The sequence below is a fragment of the Typopeltis vanoorti genome, chromosome 23 (assembly GCF_054136105.1).
Source record: "Typopeltis vanoorti isolate ZY-2024b chromosome 23, IOZ_Tvanoo_1.0, whole genome shotgun sequence".
NCBI lineage: Eukaryota > Metazoa > Arthropoda > Arachnida > Uropygi > Thelyphonidae > Typopeltis > Typopeltis vanoorti.
This window is the reverse complement of record NC_143571.1, coordinates 2763611-2782278: the sequence shown is the minus strand read 5'-3', so window position 1 is coordinate 2782278 and position 18668 is coordinate 2763611. Positions and strand designations below refer to the sequence as shown.

General features: G+C 34.1%; 1 protein-coding gene across 5 annotated transcripts in view; it reads left to right on the top strand.

Moving 5' to 3' along the window:
* Positions 1 to 17305, top strand: part of Usp30 (ubiquitin specific protease 30) — a 252115-nt gene extending 234810 nt beyond the window's left edge. For all 5 annotated transcript variants that reach the window (XM_090413154.1, XM_090413150.1, XM_090413152.1 and 2 more), the window contains one exon: positions 17249 to 17305. The gene's annotated coding sequence lies outside the window, so the exon portion shown is untranslated. The remainder of the gene's footprint in view (positions 1 to 17248) is intronic.
* Positions 17306 to 18668: the final 1363 nt, after the last annotated feature.

Sequence of the window (18668 nt, the reverse complement as noted above, 5' to 3'; positions counted from 1 at the left end):
AATTTACTTGCGATGAAGTCAAAAAACACCATTGAAAACTGTTATTTCCTGTGATATTTGTTTCAGACCATTCTTCGACATATTGGAAACATGTTTGATAAAAATTCTGCACTTATTTGGTAAACTTTTCCGTTATGCCCGGATTTGATTCCTCTAAGTTTGACAATTTTCTTTTTATTATTAAAGGAATAAATTTTTCTTCAAATCGTGATTTATATTGAAGGACAAAATCGTTAATAAGACTAACTTCTGTAGCTGAAATATGTTCACCTTCAATCTTTTGAATCGTTTTGTGGAAAATAGATGCCCGATTATGTACAAAATACATTAATATCTCCGATAATTCATAATTGAAAAAAGATTCCAGAATTTTTGGACATTTGTCTAAACTTAAAAAATATGAACAGAGAGGCTCAAATAATTGTAAAACACGCTCTATAGCAGGTGTTAGAGCTAGCCATCTAACTTTTGAATATCCTAAAAGGTTTTTTGTATTCAACATTTGCGTCTTCACAAAATTGTTTTAAAGTAGCCACACAAACAGTAAAACGACTAAAATACAAATAAATTGTCGTTATTATTATTTCTACATCAATTGGCATGGCACATGACGCTGTGTTGATTGTATTTGACAAAATATGTGCATTACAACCTATTCCTAGTATTTTCTTTTGGAATAAATCTTGTAATTTTACATAGACATTATTCACTCCTTTGCATCTTCGCCCACCAAAATTTGTGTTTGTATTATCAGCTGTTAGTGCAACAACTTTAGATTTCAAATTGTTTTCATTTATTACTCTGCATAGGTGGTTTGACAAAATTTCAGCAGTTTTGCCTTCAATGGATTTAAATAATTTAAATTTAAAATCTTTACTTGAATGCCCTTGGTAACATTATAATACCTTACTAGTATTGGATACAATTTGGTTTCATTATGATTTGATGCATCAGATAAAACCGTTACAAATGCTGCATTTTTCAAATCTTCTGCAAGTATTTTATCACAGTAATTTTTAAATACTGATTTAATAATAGCCTCACATTTTGTCCTGGCACAAAAATTTAGCATTGTGAAAGTTTTTCAATAATTTAGTTGTATAATCCATACTACAAAAACTTTGGTGGTGAATTATGGTATGAAATACAAATGTTCCCTCCATTACAGCTAACTGTTTTTCATCTTCAGAATAATTAGAAGTTTTAAAAAAATAGGTTACTTTACTACTGGAAGCTGATGCATCTAATGATTGCTTATGTTTGTTGGTGTTCAAGTGTTTCGTTATAGCTGCTCTGCCTCCAACTGCAGTACAAAATTCTCCTCTGCAAATATTGCAGAAAACAATGTTGTCTCTCTTTGATATGAGGAGTGGAAATTCCTTTTTCAATTGATCGTTGAAATGGCATTTCCTCTTTCTTGATTTTTCCATCCCTTAAATAAAATTAAAAATAAAATATAGAGCCACACGAATGATGCAAGCACATTAGAATAAATAAAATTAATAATTAAAACTAAAACTTTAATAACAAAAGCGATAAAACTTTACTAAATCTATATTTAAATTATTTTACACTTGTGTTGAAAACAGGGTTGTATAAAATTGAATTAATAAAATGTGAATTGTACTTACCTGAGTATAATATTCACTGAGAAAGAAATAATTTTGTATTTCCATTAGAAATAAACAAAGTGAAGTGTGCAATGGTGCGAGACACGTGAAGTTCTCCTATGCCCTGCGCATGCGTTTCATAATCGCGTCTTTCCGAACTGTACCGTCACATGACGCGTAACAGTTCGACGCGGCATCTCTGAATACAGAGATTAACAGATTAGTTTTAAAATATCGAAAAGGAGGACAGGTAGGAGGACACTTTTCTAGAAAGGACAGAACCTACAAAAGAAGGACTGTCCTCCCTAAAGGAGGACGATTGGTCACCTTAGTAATAAGCAGCGGACACCAAAGCACGGATAAATAGTCGAGATCAGGGTCGATTTCAAGCATTGAGAAACCCTTGCAAGTATGATACCAAAAACATATGACAGATTTTGCTTGCTCATCGTCTACGAGTAATTGGGCTGCTCCATTGTAAAATCACTGGTGTTCTTCATTTCCTGGTATTATGGACAGTAGATCTTCACTTTACTATTGCTTGCTTTATAACCCCAGATATTACAACCAGTATTAAATCTGTATGAAATACTTGGCCACATAAGTTAGATGATTAACTTACTAGACACATAAATTATGTAAGGAAAAAAATGTAATTTAAAACATTTAGATAGATATATTTGGTGATGAGTATCTCATTGTGGTATCATTGTGGGTAAACAAAATGAATGGACCATTAATGAAGTGGAATGGAATGACCATGGAATGCTTCTCTTCTGCCACTTCTCTGAACATTCATATGATACTGTTAAGAACAACTTGTGGGAAATTGAAAACATAGTCATTAACACAGTTATAAACATAGTCAAAGGGCAAAGGAGTGGAAAGCTTAGTACAGAAAAGATTTAAAAACAAAAATTACTAAGAAATGTAAAAATTAAAAATAAATTATTTGCATATTAAATTGCATATAGAGACATGTACAATAAAACAAGATTATTCACGTATGCTAAACAAAGGATATATGACATGTTGAATAAATCAGCCTAAGAATATCTGTGTATCATACTGATTTGAATAAGCTGGAATTGCAAACATGTGAAAATAGCTGTAAGTTCAATGATAATAAATGTAAAGTTCTGTACTTTGGTGTAATAAGATTTCTAGTATAATCAAGCCAATCCAATTATATATTGGATTGGCTTGATTATACTAGAAACTGCGCTAGGGATCGTGGAGTTTTATTAGACAGGAAATTGAAGTCCAGGAACTACATAACAAAGATTACACATACAACTTGGAGGATAATTGCAATGCTGAAACAAACACCAACATATAAAAATAAGGAAGTTATTTTACCTTTACACAGGGCTTGATGCAAGCTCATCTGGACTATTGGGTGCAGATCTGGTTTCTGAGGTGATGCATATACAGTGGTGAAATGATATCAGGACTGTGGAATGTAGATTATGAGGAGAGATTGAGAATTTGTTGACTGCAGATGCTAGCTGACAGAAGAAAAAGGAATAATATGATATGAGAGGCCTACAAACTTCTGAAAAGGTTATACGGGATACTAGTAGATGGAATTTTTCATTTTTGTGGAGAGAGGACAAGAGGGTATCCATTGAAGTTGAGAATGAATGCATTCAAGAAAGGGATGAGAGAGCTAGATTTTTTTTCCATAAAGTGGTGCATGACTGGAATTCATGAGTTTGATAGTTTGAATGAATTCAAGAGAAAGTATAACATGTGAATGATACTTGGCTTCCCTTAATGACTCCCTGACTTCCTGAAGGTTTTTTGTAATAAAATGTATATACAGAAAAGATATATAAATTGCTAAAATAAAGAGCCAAAAGGCTTCAGTTCAGCAATGTAAAATTATATAAGTAGATATTAGATCCAGCATTATTTCAAAGCTGAATGTAGAAACTATAAAAGTTTTGTAAGGTAAGTTGACCAGTTGATGGAAATATATTCTCCAGCATTCACGAGTTGCCTTAGTATGGACCACTTAGATGACGTAGGCGCCACTCAAGCATCTATATATATATTCGCCTTTTATTGGTCCATTTTGATAAAGTTTCATTAACCTGACAGCTGTTTTGAATCGGTTGGTTCTCCTCAGAGATCAGGTAGAAACCTTAAGAGATCAAAAACTCATTCAGTATTAAGGAACTCGAAATGTCAGAGAGATGTATTTTTCATAAGCAAACTCTCGGTTGTTGCTTATATAATTTTACTTCACCAAACTGAAGCCTTTTGGCTCTTTATTTTAGTAATTACTTTTATGCACACGAATATATATTTCTTCTAAATGGTCCCTACTAAGGCAACTCCTTAGTATGGGAAGGAATGTATTCCCATAAGCTGTCTGGTCAACTTAGCTTATGAAATAATAAATTTAGTTTAATCCTTTATCCAAGTGTGAGCAAACATATATAAAAGATAGAAATAAAGGATTAAACTAATATTATTTAAATTAAGGGGATATTAAATCCCACATTGTTTTAAAACCGAATAAGAAACGCAAAGATCTGAATCAAAGAGTTTCATGCCGAATACAGTAACTATAAAAGTATCGGCGACTACTAGCGTAAGCTAAAGCACGTAGTTCAAGTACATAGTACAAACTAGGGCAACTCGTAGCAAAGGTGGGTAAATCTCTGATCGCCATTCTTAGTATTTATCACTGTTCTGTCCTACGTAGCAAATCCCGCAAGAGCAGTTGATTTTGTAGACTCCTGGTTTTTTAAGAGGAGGATGAGGTGGTTTTGGTGGATGTAGGAATCTTGAGATTTTTTCCATAGGAAGGAAGACTACTTTTACGTTGTGTTTGTTCAATAATTTTGCTAGCTTATCTGTAACATTTTTGATATAAGGAAGCGAAATTGCATTTTTGTAATTTTGTAATTATTTGAGTTTATGAATAGCCAGACGGTTATGATTTGTAGTTATTAATTTCTCTTGTTTAAACTTTAAGTTATACTATTTAACCCTGAAGATGTAAATCCTACAATTTATGAACTTGTCGGGAACTATTATTCCAGTATGTTGTATAACTGAATAATAAAAAATGTGGTGTAATCACCGAAATATGTCTTTTGAAGAAATTAGCCACAGAAGTCTACGCCTGCAAGTATTATAGTCTTTTAAGATAACAGACTAATTTTGAGAAAAATGCCATTCAATTTCTGGCATGAACCCTCAAGGGCAGTACTACAGGGTGGCTCATAAGTCACTAAGGGGGTTAATCATTTAAACCCCTTAGTGACTTAAGTTAGTCTTCATCACAATATCTCCACGTTCCATAATGAAATATGGAATGTGGAGATTTTTTATTAGTTATGAAAAACCACTTATTTTAAATCCCTTCATGACTTATGACCCACCCTGTAGTACTGTCATAGTATCCTGTACTGCCCTTGAGGGTACATGTCAGAAATTGAATGGCATTTGATGTTCCATATGAAATCATCGTGATTTTATTTGGCTTAGGCATATTTGCCCAGTGTACTGTTTGATCAGGTTATATATTTTATTATTACACAAACAATTTCATGGAGTCCATAGACTTATCAAGGAAGATCCTAAACATTATACCAAGCAATATCTATCATACTTCACTTTGATCTTATTCACAGTCATGGTACTCACAGCAGACTCTGTTAACCTATTCCACTCATTCACCATTCTGCAAGCAAAAAATCTAGTCCATACACTTATGATCAGTTTCCAAGGATGGGTCCTTAGGATTTCTTTATATCAGTTCTGTAAAAACCTTTCAGTAATTTGTGTCTCAATCATGTCACTCCAAACTGCCTGTCAACCAATTTCTATAACTCGTACATCTTTAACCTATCCTTGTAAGGTGCATTCCATAGACCTGACCAGATCTAGACAGGGTCTTATCAAGAACTTATAAAGAAATATAATAACCTGTTTATCTTTTGCAATATACCCTCTTAACTTCAACTCCACGTCCACCAACATCCTCATATTCCTATCTTCATTAATTTCTTGGAGTACATTTCCATCAATATGGTACACAGTGGTTCTTTTCACTCCAAAATGCATAACCTTATACATTTTGGAGTGACACACATTCAACTGACATTGTTCTCCTTTGCCCATACTGCCAGACTGAATGTCATCCTGCATAATTTTAAAATTATGTTTATTGAATATTGCTGTACCCAATTTTGCATTGTCAGTAAACATCTGGATATTTCCTCTCAGATAGTTTCCTATACCATTAAATAATTAAATAGTAGCCAAAATACAGAGGCCCATGGCCACTAGTTACAGGCTTTCTACTGGACTCTACTTCTGAATAAACTACTGTCTGGTATCTCTTCATCAGCCATCTTATTCACATCACCAACTTCATATTCATCCATATTTGCTGCAATTTATTTATCAGAATTCCATCCAGTATCATATACCCATTACCTTTTATCCAAATCATCTGTCACTGAACAGGGTGAGTAAAAATGACATGAACAATTTCTGTCTATTTTTGCAAAGAAACAATTAGTGATAGGAAAATGCAACATGCAGTAAATGAAAAAGAAACTCAAAGAATTTCAGATTACACATGTGCGAGAATGCATTTCAATATCTACACACTAGAGCATTTGACCATTGTAAAAAAAGACAAGATGGCAAGTGGACTGGAACATACTTTTTTGTGTTTCGGAGCTTCATTGCACAAAGTCTGTTATTAGCATGCAGTAAGCATTTAGAAGAAAGTATGGAAAGGAGCCTCCTGCTACAAATTCCATTCCTAATTGTAATAACTCTTCCCTTTACATATGGGCTGCATCTGTAAAGGGAGGAGTCCCGATCAGCCGCATGTGAATGACGAAACAGTTGATTGTGTTTGACACTTGCTTCTTCGAAGTCTGAAGTGGACATGACAGTGTGGCAAATTCTGCAGAAATGCCTTGCTATCCATCCATATTGTTTACACTTATTGCATGCTATTACTCCAAATGATAAGTTGAGCTGCTCCTCTTTTTGCTCAGACATTATGACCCACATTGAAGAGGATGAAATGTTATGCCAAGAATGTGTTTCAGCAATGAAACCACATTTCATTTGTCAGGAAAAGTGAGCCAACACAACATCTATGTATGGGGTTCTGAAACCCCACATGCAGCTGTTGAACAGTCAAGGGACACTCCAATGAGTTTTTGTGCCCTGACACAATATAAAGTTTATGAACCTTTCTTGTTTGCTGGAAAAATTTAACTGGAATTGTGTATTGTAACATGGCTCTTGCCACAACTTGAACCATTGTTGTTCAATTTAAAATTGAACAACAGATCCAATATTGCCTCTCAACAAGATGGAGCACCTTCATACATCCATCAAGGTCATCTCTTTTGAACATCCAACTTCCTGGCAGATGGATAGGCCGAATGAGTCCTAACCCTACAGCCCGGCCTGCACAGTCACCACTGGACCTTATGTCTCTAGATATTTTTCTCTGGGGGTATGTATAGGACAAAGTTTATGTGCCACTTTTGCCAACATCCTCATATTCCTTCAGTTGATATGCAGAGCTTTAGAAATGATTGATTAGATGTTGGTTTGTGTGGCAAGAAGTCACATATTGTATTGACGTGTACTATGCAACACGTGGCACACATTGAACTTTTATAAATCATTTTAAAAAAATTTTATTTTAACTAATGCAGGTTTCATATTATTGTTTTCAATAGTTTTTGTTCAATAAATGTTTCTAATTGCTCACATCATTTTGACTTACTCTGTTTTATGAAAAGTTAGTTACTGGGGCATGACCTACCATTCAGAAACCATGTTGATCCCGTGTCATATCCCATTCCTTCCTACCCATTCCGGGATTTTTTCTCTTAACCAACTTTTCCAATACTTTGACTACCACTCCTGAGATGCTGATCAGTTGATAATTGCAACCTCACTATTGGAGCCTTGTTTATAGAAAGGAACAATTTATGTTTTTGGGTTATATTTTTAAATTATAAAGTTTAATTAGAGTTATATTTCTTTTGATTTTAACCGTTTTAAATTTCCATAAGTTATTGTTGTAAGCTACATGACAAAACTGAAGTTAATTGCAAGTAGAATGTATTGACAGTTCATATAGAGTTTTTTATAATAGTTTTAATTCACAACCGAAGTCAGTAATAAGAAAATAAATAATATATATATATATATATTTATTTATTTATTTTTTAAGTTGCTGATATTTTGCTTTTCTACACCCATCATCTTTAGAGCACAAACTGTTACAGGATGCAAACAGAAACAATTAGTTAATAGCAGGAATGCTTTTAAATTGTAATAGAAAACACAAAAAACTCAAGTCCTAATTGGTGTCATCTTTTGTTGGATAAAGAGAGAGGGTTACGTGTATTAATTTAATCTTAAAATGACTGTCTGCCAGATTTCTGGTAAAGAAAACTGATATTGAGTTATCATTGAGTAGCTAGTACCAACTTGTCAGAACAATGGCACCAAATGTATTTTGCTTTATAAGGCCTAACAGATCTTCCTGTCTGTCCGTAGTAAGTCAGGTCACAAGTATTACAAGGGATTTCACATACTCCTGGATATGGTAAAGGAGAGCTTGTCCTTAGGTGAATGGATGAGAGTTGCCAGTTTGATGTATGGTTAAAATCTGTAGAGCTCATATTTATTTAAGCACTTTGTGAGATATCTTTTCAGATGTGCTCTGAATGCATGGAAAAGGTTTGCAAGACCACAGTTTTAGCTGTGGTCATGTGTATTAGGGAAGGAAGAAGATTTGTGTGTGGGAGGGGCATTAATATTTTCTCTATTTTGGAGGATTATAGTCATTGGCTAAAAAAGCAATGTGAAGATAGGTGAGTTCAGTGCTAAGATAGCAATTTCAAGTTTTAAATGAACTATTTATTTTTTTTTATTACAAAGGAGGAAGAATTAGCTCTCTGTGATGGGGAAGGGGATGATTTAGCCAAATGTATAGCAAGTTTGTATATAGGAATGTTTATACTATCAACAGAATAGTTGTACCTAGGGATTTTCTTGTTTGTGAATATTTGATGCTGCATATTTTTTGGGTGACTTTACATGAAATCACTTGAGTGTAATATTTTTGTATGAATTGTGTGTAATAGCAGGCAGCAAATCTCTGTTGCATTTAATTGAATGTGTAGTAAATATAGTCTCGCACCACTTTGCCATCTGCTTCGACAAGACAAGGCATTCTTAGATGGCCTGCCAGGATAAATCAGCTAGTGGATTTGTCTCCAAGGGTGTTGCAGTGGGTCTCTTTTCTCATGGTCCGAGGAACAGGATTCAAGGCTTGCTGTGGTGCTTGCATAGCACTCAGGATAACCCTGGCATTCTACTCCTAAGCACGGTCATTGCTTACCAGAGAGTGGGTGTCCATTTGTGGCTCTTTGGTTGGTGGGAGCTGTCGTCCTGAATCCAGCTTCTCCTGAAAATGACTTCCTCATCCTTTTGTTTACCAGGAGCCCTCAGCAAGCTCCAACAAGGTACTCAACTGGTTGTCATCCAATTGGGAAAATGTCAGTCACTCTTCATCCAGAAGAGTCTGGAAGTGGCAAGATCTCCAAAATCTGTAAAGAAGCTTCATTCAGGAGATATCCTTATTTGAAGCAGCTACAGTAGCACAATCATAAGAACTACTTCATGCAGCATCTGTCAGGGGAATACTGATTACAGTTACCCTCCATAAAACTAAACTTTTCTATAGGCATAATATCAGAGTGGAACTGCTTTGATGTAGAGATATGCTCTGAAATCAAGGAGCAAGGAGTGACATCCATAAGAAAAATCCTGATACATAGGGATGGGCATCTGGTTCCCAAAAGAACCTCATCTATGAGTGAGGCAGTAAAGCATGTAACAGTGTATTATAGGAGCAGCCAGAACTGCCATTCCTAAAACATCTAATCAGTTCCCATGTTTTCCTAAAGCTTGGTGGAAAGACCTACATAATTTTGGTCTTAGAAGGAATCTCCCTCTTTTTTTTATCAAGACCCTCTTATTTAACTGAATCTTTAAAGTTTGAGTGGGAACTACTCTATCCCAATTGTATAACCAGGAGAGGGAGTCCCACAAGGTTCAGTTTTAAGTGTCACGCTTTTTGCAATCATGGTCAACTCAATAATACAACAGAAGGATCCAAACTCCCCAAATAACTACTACTGTCCAATAGATCTGACCAGCTACTTGTGCAAGATTCTGGAAAAAATGGTTAGCTCTCAGCTTTTTTAGCTTCTGGAGAGAAAAAACTTTTTCCCCTGACAGTAAGTAATGCCCTCTATGTGAATGACTTCACCATTTTGTGCAGTCCTGTAATATGAGAATAATAGAAAGACATCTGCAGCAAACCATTGACCAACTCTCAAAATGAGCGTTTGTAAATAAGTTCAAGTTTTCACATCAGAAGACAGTTTGTTTGCACATTTGCTGTTATCATCCTGACCCAGAAACTAAGTACTCGAGCTCATACTCGACATCAAACTCAGTTTCCTTCCTCACATGTATCAGTTATGAGATAGCTGTTGTAAGGCAACAAACATTCTGTGCACCCTACCTTCCACTGTTTGGGGTGTTAATAGATGTTCTTTGCTTTGTTTGTACAGGGCATTGATAAGATCAAAACTTGATTGAATCCCAAGTCTGTACTTCTGCCAGGGAGAGTACATTGCAGTGTCTAGACCCTGTTCACCATCAGAATTATAACTGATGCATTTCAAACATTGCTAATTCATAGTCTGTATGTCAAGGCAGATGGAACTGCTTTTGTCACTTCAAAGTCAACAGTTGTCTCTGTTATATGCAGTAAAATCCCTGCCAAACCACACTGTGTAGCCAACTATTTTACATCCACATTGAGAGAATTTGTACGACACAATCAGTCAAGCTGCCATAAGACCTTTTGATTTGCAAGTAAAAGCTCTCCTACAAGCTCTAGAGATTGCAGTAGATAACAGACCCATGATTCCACCAAACATATTTCTACTGTGGCAGTCATACATGCATACCAGCATTTATCTTTTCTTTCACCATGCTACTGAAATTTTCTGTCCCTCCTATCCTCTACCAGCAGCTCCTTGGAGCCCATAGAGAACTCAAAATCAGAGGACCTGGGATCTTCTGTCATCTTTCCAGACAGCATTATATCTGCATAAATTCTTCTAGAATGTACCAGCTTTTTACAGCCAAGCTGTATGCGATAGAGCTTGCACTAAAATACATCAAATTGCTTCTTTACCAACGGTGCATAATATAAGTTCAGATTCACAAAATTCTCTTCAGGCAATAAAGTCTAGAGCTACAAAAACATCCAGTGTGCTTTCTCAAATCCAGCATCTCCTCCTTCAGTTATGGAAGCTACACTTAGATGTATACTTCTGTTGGATTCCAAACCATGTTAGGATCAACAGGAACAAGGCAGTAGATATTGCAGCATGGTCAGATCATTTCTCAAGCATCCACTCTCTGTCCGTACTGTGCACTGATTATTGATTATCGGCAGATTATTAGACACGCACTACTATTACAGTTAGTCATCTTGGAACAGAGAGACTAATAATAAGCTCTACCAAAGCCTGAACTCAAATGATGGTAGTCTAGTCTGTGCAAGGTTCGAAAAGAGAAAGTTGTACTTTCTCAGCTCCACATATGTCAGTCATCTCACACACTCCTTCTGTTGAGGGAGTGATAACATGCCTATGTGTGAGTTTTATAATGCCATACTTACCATTGTCATATTTTAATTGATTGTTCTCATTATTTTAGGTTTATTCAGAATCTGTCTGGGCCATATACACACAGAAGCTGATTTTATCACACTCAACAGATGTTTCCTTTGTTTTTAAATTTTTACTGACAGTTACTATCTTTTTCTGTATACAGGTATGCCTCATTATACGTGATCTCACTTTACGTGTTTCCACTATAACACGATTTTAAACAGTTAATTTGAAAAATCACAATGGGTAGCAATTTCGCAGTCACCCTGTGCCTGGTCATGTGACTTTGTGCGCTCACCACTTTGACAAGGCAGCATCGTGCTGCATGTCAGTCTCACGGAAAGTGTAAAACTATTAAGCTCCATTGTTGGAGTCTTCTGCAACACAAGCATTATGGTAAAAAGAGGTAACTGTGATCAAAGTATTTCCAAAACTAAAAAACAGAGAATAGCTATAACACTGGAGGAAAAATTAGAAGTTATAAAGAGGTATGAACGTAATGAGTGCACAGTCGACATAGTCAGAGCTACAGGAATTTCAGAATCAACTTTAAGAACAATAAGAAATCAAGCAGAGAAAATAAAAGAAAGTTGTAAAAGTGTGACGAGAATATTGTCGTGACGTTCTATTTTCATGTTGTGTTCTAAATCCGCCATCTTGGTTCGAGTCACTCTTATAAATAAAACAACTAATTGCGAATTGATCACCGATCCAAAAGTAGGGAAATTTATAATTATACTGCGCCACCCTATTTTAGATTAGTCTATATAAAATAGTAGGATCGATTCTTAATTAAGTTAGCAGTCTTCTCATTAGGCCGAATTATTTATTATTCTACTTGGGGCACCTGCAAGATTCAAAATTTTTATGAACGGTGCAATAAAAGGAAGTTCAGGCAAACACAATATTTAGATTAACAAAATAAAACATTTAATATACGATATACAGCAAATACATGAATTCTACTTTTAAATGATATAATACAAATAACTTAATACATCTTGCTAAGTCACTCATTCCAATTCAATGTTCTAAACTTTAACATACAATTCACTGCTTCAAAACTATAAATTCTCTTAACTCAAGTTAATAAAACAAAACTTCTCATTTGATCAGTCTGCACACATCTATCAGTTGTACTTAATGTTTAAATTCACAGCAGGCACTAATCAAGGTAGACATTATTCCAAGCAATCTTATTTCGGACCTTGAACTTCGAAGATACGCTATAGTTAATGTTAGAATAAACAAACATGTATGACTACTCTTACCAGATACAATCTTCAATACATCAATTTATTGTGAGCACACTTATGAATTAACTTATTTGAGCTAGCGGAACACATTAAATAAAAATCTCCAACGCTTTAACTGAACTACTGTTAATCGCGCTTCACTACTTTAAAAAAAACAGCAATAAGGTACTGATATCCTTCCTTGTTTACTTTTCTACAACAAGTTAAGTTCATTATATTCTTCTCAGGGCAACACAGAATTAAGACGTAATCCAAGATTAACTGGAACTAATCAGAATTTCCCATTGAATGTCCAGTTCTTTATTTATCCGATTACGACATCAATTTTCTTCTATAACCACAGCTGATTTCACTTGCAGCTCAGTATAAGATTCACTACGTTTCTTGCTTACTTCTAAACACTATGCTCTCGAATTTCTGCCCTAAAGAATTTACAATTTTCTTTCACTTTCTTGCTTATATCCTACTTTCCTTCAGGCTCCGCAAAACTCTTTCATTTTCTTTCTATAAAATTCCTATTGCCTCGCTTTCTCCTTTCTCATTCCAAGGTCTCGCACTCTTCGACTCGTGCTTGTTTATTTCATGCGTCTCCATGACAACACATGAACGCAAACATTTCGCTAATGTAATATAATGCTCTACTACTACATAAGTGATTACATAACGTTAAATTTTTACAAATAAGAATAAACAGAATATTTGAGCTACTTAATCAGCTCTTTCATTACGTATACAATTATTTATAATAACACTTTTCGTTACTTTACATATATATTTTAGTTATCATAAATTTCTACACATTATTATTTAATGAATTAATAGTAGGTTAAGTTTAGGATAAATACTTAAATAGTAATTCTTAATTAAGGAACAATAAATAATCTTTATACAAATTATGATTAATATATAATAAGCAATGTTAAATGTGAATGAAAAAAAATAAATTACACAACATAGTTTCATTCACAATTTAACAATATCGACAACTAAGATAACACAGATAAAAGCACCAATTATGGAGAAATTGGAAAGGATGTTGACCCAATGGATTGAACATTAAAATCAACATGCTGTTGTGTTATCCCCCTTGATTATCTAGGCTAAAGCGAAAAGTTTGTTTGATGATTTCAATGCTATAGATCCTGATCCTAAAGTGCAATCTTTTGCTGCAAGTGCTGGGTGGTTTGAATGTTTCAAGGTGCGACATGGATTCCATAATCTCACGCTGACTGGCAAGGCTGAGGGAGCTGATGTTGCTGTCTGAGAACTTTCCAGCAAAATTTCTAAGTGTATTTCAGGAACATGGTTATTTGCCTCAGCAAGTGTTCAGTCTCGACGAAACGATGAATTTATGTGTTAATAAGTTTAAATAATTCATTCATTAAAATTTCTTTTGCTTACAGGTGTAAAGTTTTTAATTTTTTTATCCTTCTGAAGAAACCCTATCCCTGTCTCGCCCATGTTAAATTTAACTCACTTTATGCGATTTCGTGTTACGTGATTATTTCATAGAACCAATTAATCATGTAAAACGAGGGACACTTATCCAAACTATGTGGATAAAAAACGCACCTACTTTGGAAGGACTCCTCGTCTTTATGGACTCCCAAAAATCCACAAAGAAGGCCGTCCTGTACAATCGATCATAAATTGACTCTTCAACTTATCAGATTGCAAAAGTATTATCACGTTCCTTAAGTGCTCTCACTGGTCATTCCAGATCCTATATAAAAAACTCAACAGATTTTCTTGAAAAACTCAAGAATATAAAAATTACAGATTCTGAAATATTAGTCAGTTTTGACATAATTTCTCTGTTCACCAATATCCCATTAAACCGACACAGTCAATTCATTATATGAAGATTACCCTCCAGATATCACAAGGATATTTGAATATGTCATCCATTCAGGTTATTTCAGTTGGAAAAACAAAATCTACAAACAAATTGAAGGTACTGCCATGGGTAGCCCTCTGTCTCCACCTTCGGCAAACTACTATTTGAAACAATTCAAAGATACTATGTTCTCATCCATTCATCCTCAACCATCTCTTTGGTAATGTTACGTCGATGTTTTTGCTGTTTGGTCACACACTGAAGATGAACTTTCCACTTTTCTACAATGGATAAATAACCTTCACCCACGTGTCCAATTCACTATGGAAAAAGAAAACTCTGGTACCTTATCTACAAGCGTCTTTCGAAAACCCACTTTTACTGGCTGATACATTCACAAAAAGTCTGCGCACCACGTCTCAAAAATTTGGCATTCTTAAATCTCTAATTCATAGAGCACATAAAGTTTGCTCTTCCCCAATAATCTTACAACAAGAACTTTCATTAAAAAGTTAATGGAATCAAATGATTACAACTCCAATCAAATCCAACAGATACTTGACTCTTATGTTCTAACACCTACAGTTTCTTCAACAGTCTGCAGAGTTCCTATTCCATACATTCCAGGAATCTCAGAACCTGGAGAATTCTGGAAAAGTATCAACTGATTCCAACATATATTCCTATCAACAAAATTTCTTCTTTATTACCTTCTACAAAGGATAAACTGTCTTCTCTATCTTTGGCTGGCGTTTACCAAATACCTTGCGAATGCAATGTCTCTTATTTGGGGCAAACTGGCCGTTCTTTGGAAAAAAGAATAAAAGAACATCAATATTATATTGATTATAACAAACCTCTGAAGTCTGGTTTGGCACAGCACAGTATTGACTCTACTCATAATGTCCAGTGGGATAAAGCAGTTCTCCTCCATAGATGCAGATTCAAATATGAACGCTTATTCAAAGAAAGTTGTGAAACTATCTTACACCGACCGAATTTAAATAGAAATGACTGTATGTCTCTCTCTCAAAGATCTGGGAGACTTATCTTATGTAAAAAAAAACATTTATCTTAATAGATTAAATTTATTTCTATTATTTCCTAGCACGTGGTAACAATTGTATTTTAATAGGTCATCCACCGAATGTTTACCTGTATTCCATTCCTATTACTGTTACAGACACTGAAGATGTACTATTAATTTTAGTACGAAATATCTGTCTTTTTACTAATTAAAGATTTCACTGTGGTTTTTATGTGTTACTTTATTATTTAATTACTATGCCACAGGTTCCACTAAAAATCAGTTATATGTATTGAATTACTATATTTGTTAAATTATTTTACTACTGGAAGAACAATATAAAATACTTGATTGATTTAAATATAAGTTGTTAAATTAAATTTAATTACATATTTCTGTTTTTTTACATTAACACAACTTAATGAGAATGCTGTGGGCATTCATGTACAACAACAAGTTCATCAAAGTCGATTTTCGATGATGATGACGATATTCATAACAAATCCTGAAGGTGATCATTCTGTGTTGAGAATATAAATTGTTTCCATCATCAGAAATAATGAATATAACTAGTATATCAATCAGAAAATCTGTAGTTGAAACTGATAGCTAAATTGATACATATAATTTAATATAGTTTTTATCCTGCCGCGAGTCGCACAAAATCACATTACGGGCTGCATGTGGCCTTCGGGCCTGCTCTTGGCCACCTATGATTTAGATCTATTTTGGTGGTTAGAACAATAGAGTAATGTTTCAAGAGTTCTATAAGTTTGCTTTTATGAAGGATTCTTGCCTTATTCTGGTGAACTCTATGCTTGGTGAAGACGGCATGTTTAGCAAGTCCAGAATGTTCAGGTTCATGGTATTTGATATACAACATTTGTTCTTTGTGATAAAAGCAGATTTTCCAGTTTTTTCAATAATATGATAAGCCACAAGAACAAGGACATCTGGAAAGCCAAGAGGAGGAAGATTGTTTTTAGGAGATGTGAGAAAAGTGGGGAGTTTTCTGACAGGACAAAAGGCTACAAAAATGTTCAGTGGTTTAATTTTTGCTATGCATTTGGAAATTCCTTGCACATAAGGAAGAGAAATACAAGTTATTACCTCTTGAGCAGAAGAGTTAGGAATCATATAACTGCTAAAGCATTTTTGATGAAGATATCACTAAAACCATTTGATAAAAAAGTTGACTAAATGTGTTGTAATTCTTTCTGTGGAAGTCATTCCAAAGAACATCAATAGGTGCAATGCAATATGGTCTTGATAGTCTCAGTTTGTTTACTAGGATGATGATGTGGTTCTGTGTGGATATAATGCATCTTCTTCAGAAAAACTGAAAATTGTAGGCTGCCATCTTGTTGTCTTTATTCTCAGTATATCAACTCACAGTATTCCAATCTTGAAACAGACATGATTAATCTTATAATCAGGTGGTGAATCTGATTTGCATGATGATCTTTATATCTCTTAAAATGAGTTTCTCTTATATCTCTTAAAATGAGTTGCTACAATAGATTAATGCTACAGAGTAACCATCATTCCGTGGCTTACCATATCTAAATTCTGCACTGTCTTAATAAAAAGCATTCTGAAATATGCATCTCCCAACAGTCCTGACAGATTTTGAACAGAACTGATAAGTGATAATCTCTTATATTTGCATTATATGTGGTTCAATTCTTCATGAAATATATAAACTTAGATAAATGGCAATTGCTTAGCATTTTTTTAGTTGTTTTGTTTTATTCTTATAGGCAGTACAATATTTAAAGTATTCTCTAAAAAAAAGAAGTTGGAACCTGCTTACCAAATAAGCTGGGAAGAAAAAAGAAAAAAAAAACACTCATGCTGATGTTTATTGTCATAAGTTTAGAATGTTTAGAACTCTTATTGTCATAAGAGTAGAATGCTTTTGATAGTTTGAGAAAATCTGTATTTTTACAAGGTTTGTAATTTATTTTGTTTTTTCTTTAATGTGTACAGAATCTTTATTAGTTGACTAAAATGAACTAATAAAGCAGTGTTAAATTATATTGTTGATCTTTTGTTTTACAACAAGCCACAGCTAACATCATCCATATGTTATTAATAAAGAAATAGTGAAGAAAAAATTTAAGTAAACAGTCAGTTATATTATTGGAAATTCATGATTACTTTATATCAGCGATTTTCAACCCGTGTGCTGCAAGATTTATGAAAATAAATTAATGAAATAAATGTCATAATTTGCGCATTCATTTATTAGCATCTGGTCTTCAATCTTCTTGTGTGTGTTAATCAATCAAAATTATGCCTATTTTTTACCAGATTTATCAAACAAATTAAAAGAATATATTTTTAGTGTGCTGCAGAATTTTAATAATTAGTCTAGGTGTGCCGGGTTGAAAATCACTGCCCTATATCATTTAACATGTTTTGTCTTTCATGTGTGTGAAAACTTTTTTTCCCTTTCATGAAAGTATATTTTTAATACAATCACATTTGTTGAATTAAAAAAAAATGAGCCTAGAAAAATTCACCTGCAAGTTTTTGGGGAAACAAACCAAATTTTAGTTTATATATGTATTTTGACAGACTAAAATGAGAAATTTTAATGTTTTGATTATTTAGACATGCAAACCTTAGATTTAACCTCTAATCTAATTAAAACAATGTCAGTATGCAAGGACCCTTTGGCTAATTTACTTTAATCTCATTGGTCATGTTTGTCTTTGTCATCTATGACATGTTGTTTAGTTGTCTGTGCTGAGCGTAAGTGAACATTGATGTGATGATATTAATTTTCAGTTGATGTCAGTTTGGTGAGAAAGTTAGAAAATTATCAATTAGGCTTCAAGAAGAAATTTCACAAATACCTAATAGAAAACATGTTTTGAAGAATTCTCTGAAGTGAATAGTAATTTTTGCATGAATTTCATCATTAGCCCAACGAGTGATTCACTGATGACAAAAACAATTTCTTTGTTGCTTCCTAAAAATTGTAGGTGCACTCCTGACCCACTTGACTCCTGCAAAATATGTGGACTCATAACTGTCATAAAAATTTCATTCAGTTATAGACACAAACAGTAAGTAACAAAGTTGAAAGATTATGTTAGATGAAAAGTTGGAATTTTCCACTCCACTCCCTATTCAACTTTATAATTACACTTACAAAGAGGATGGGACATGAGT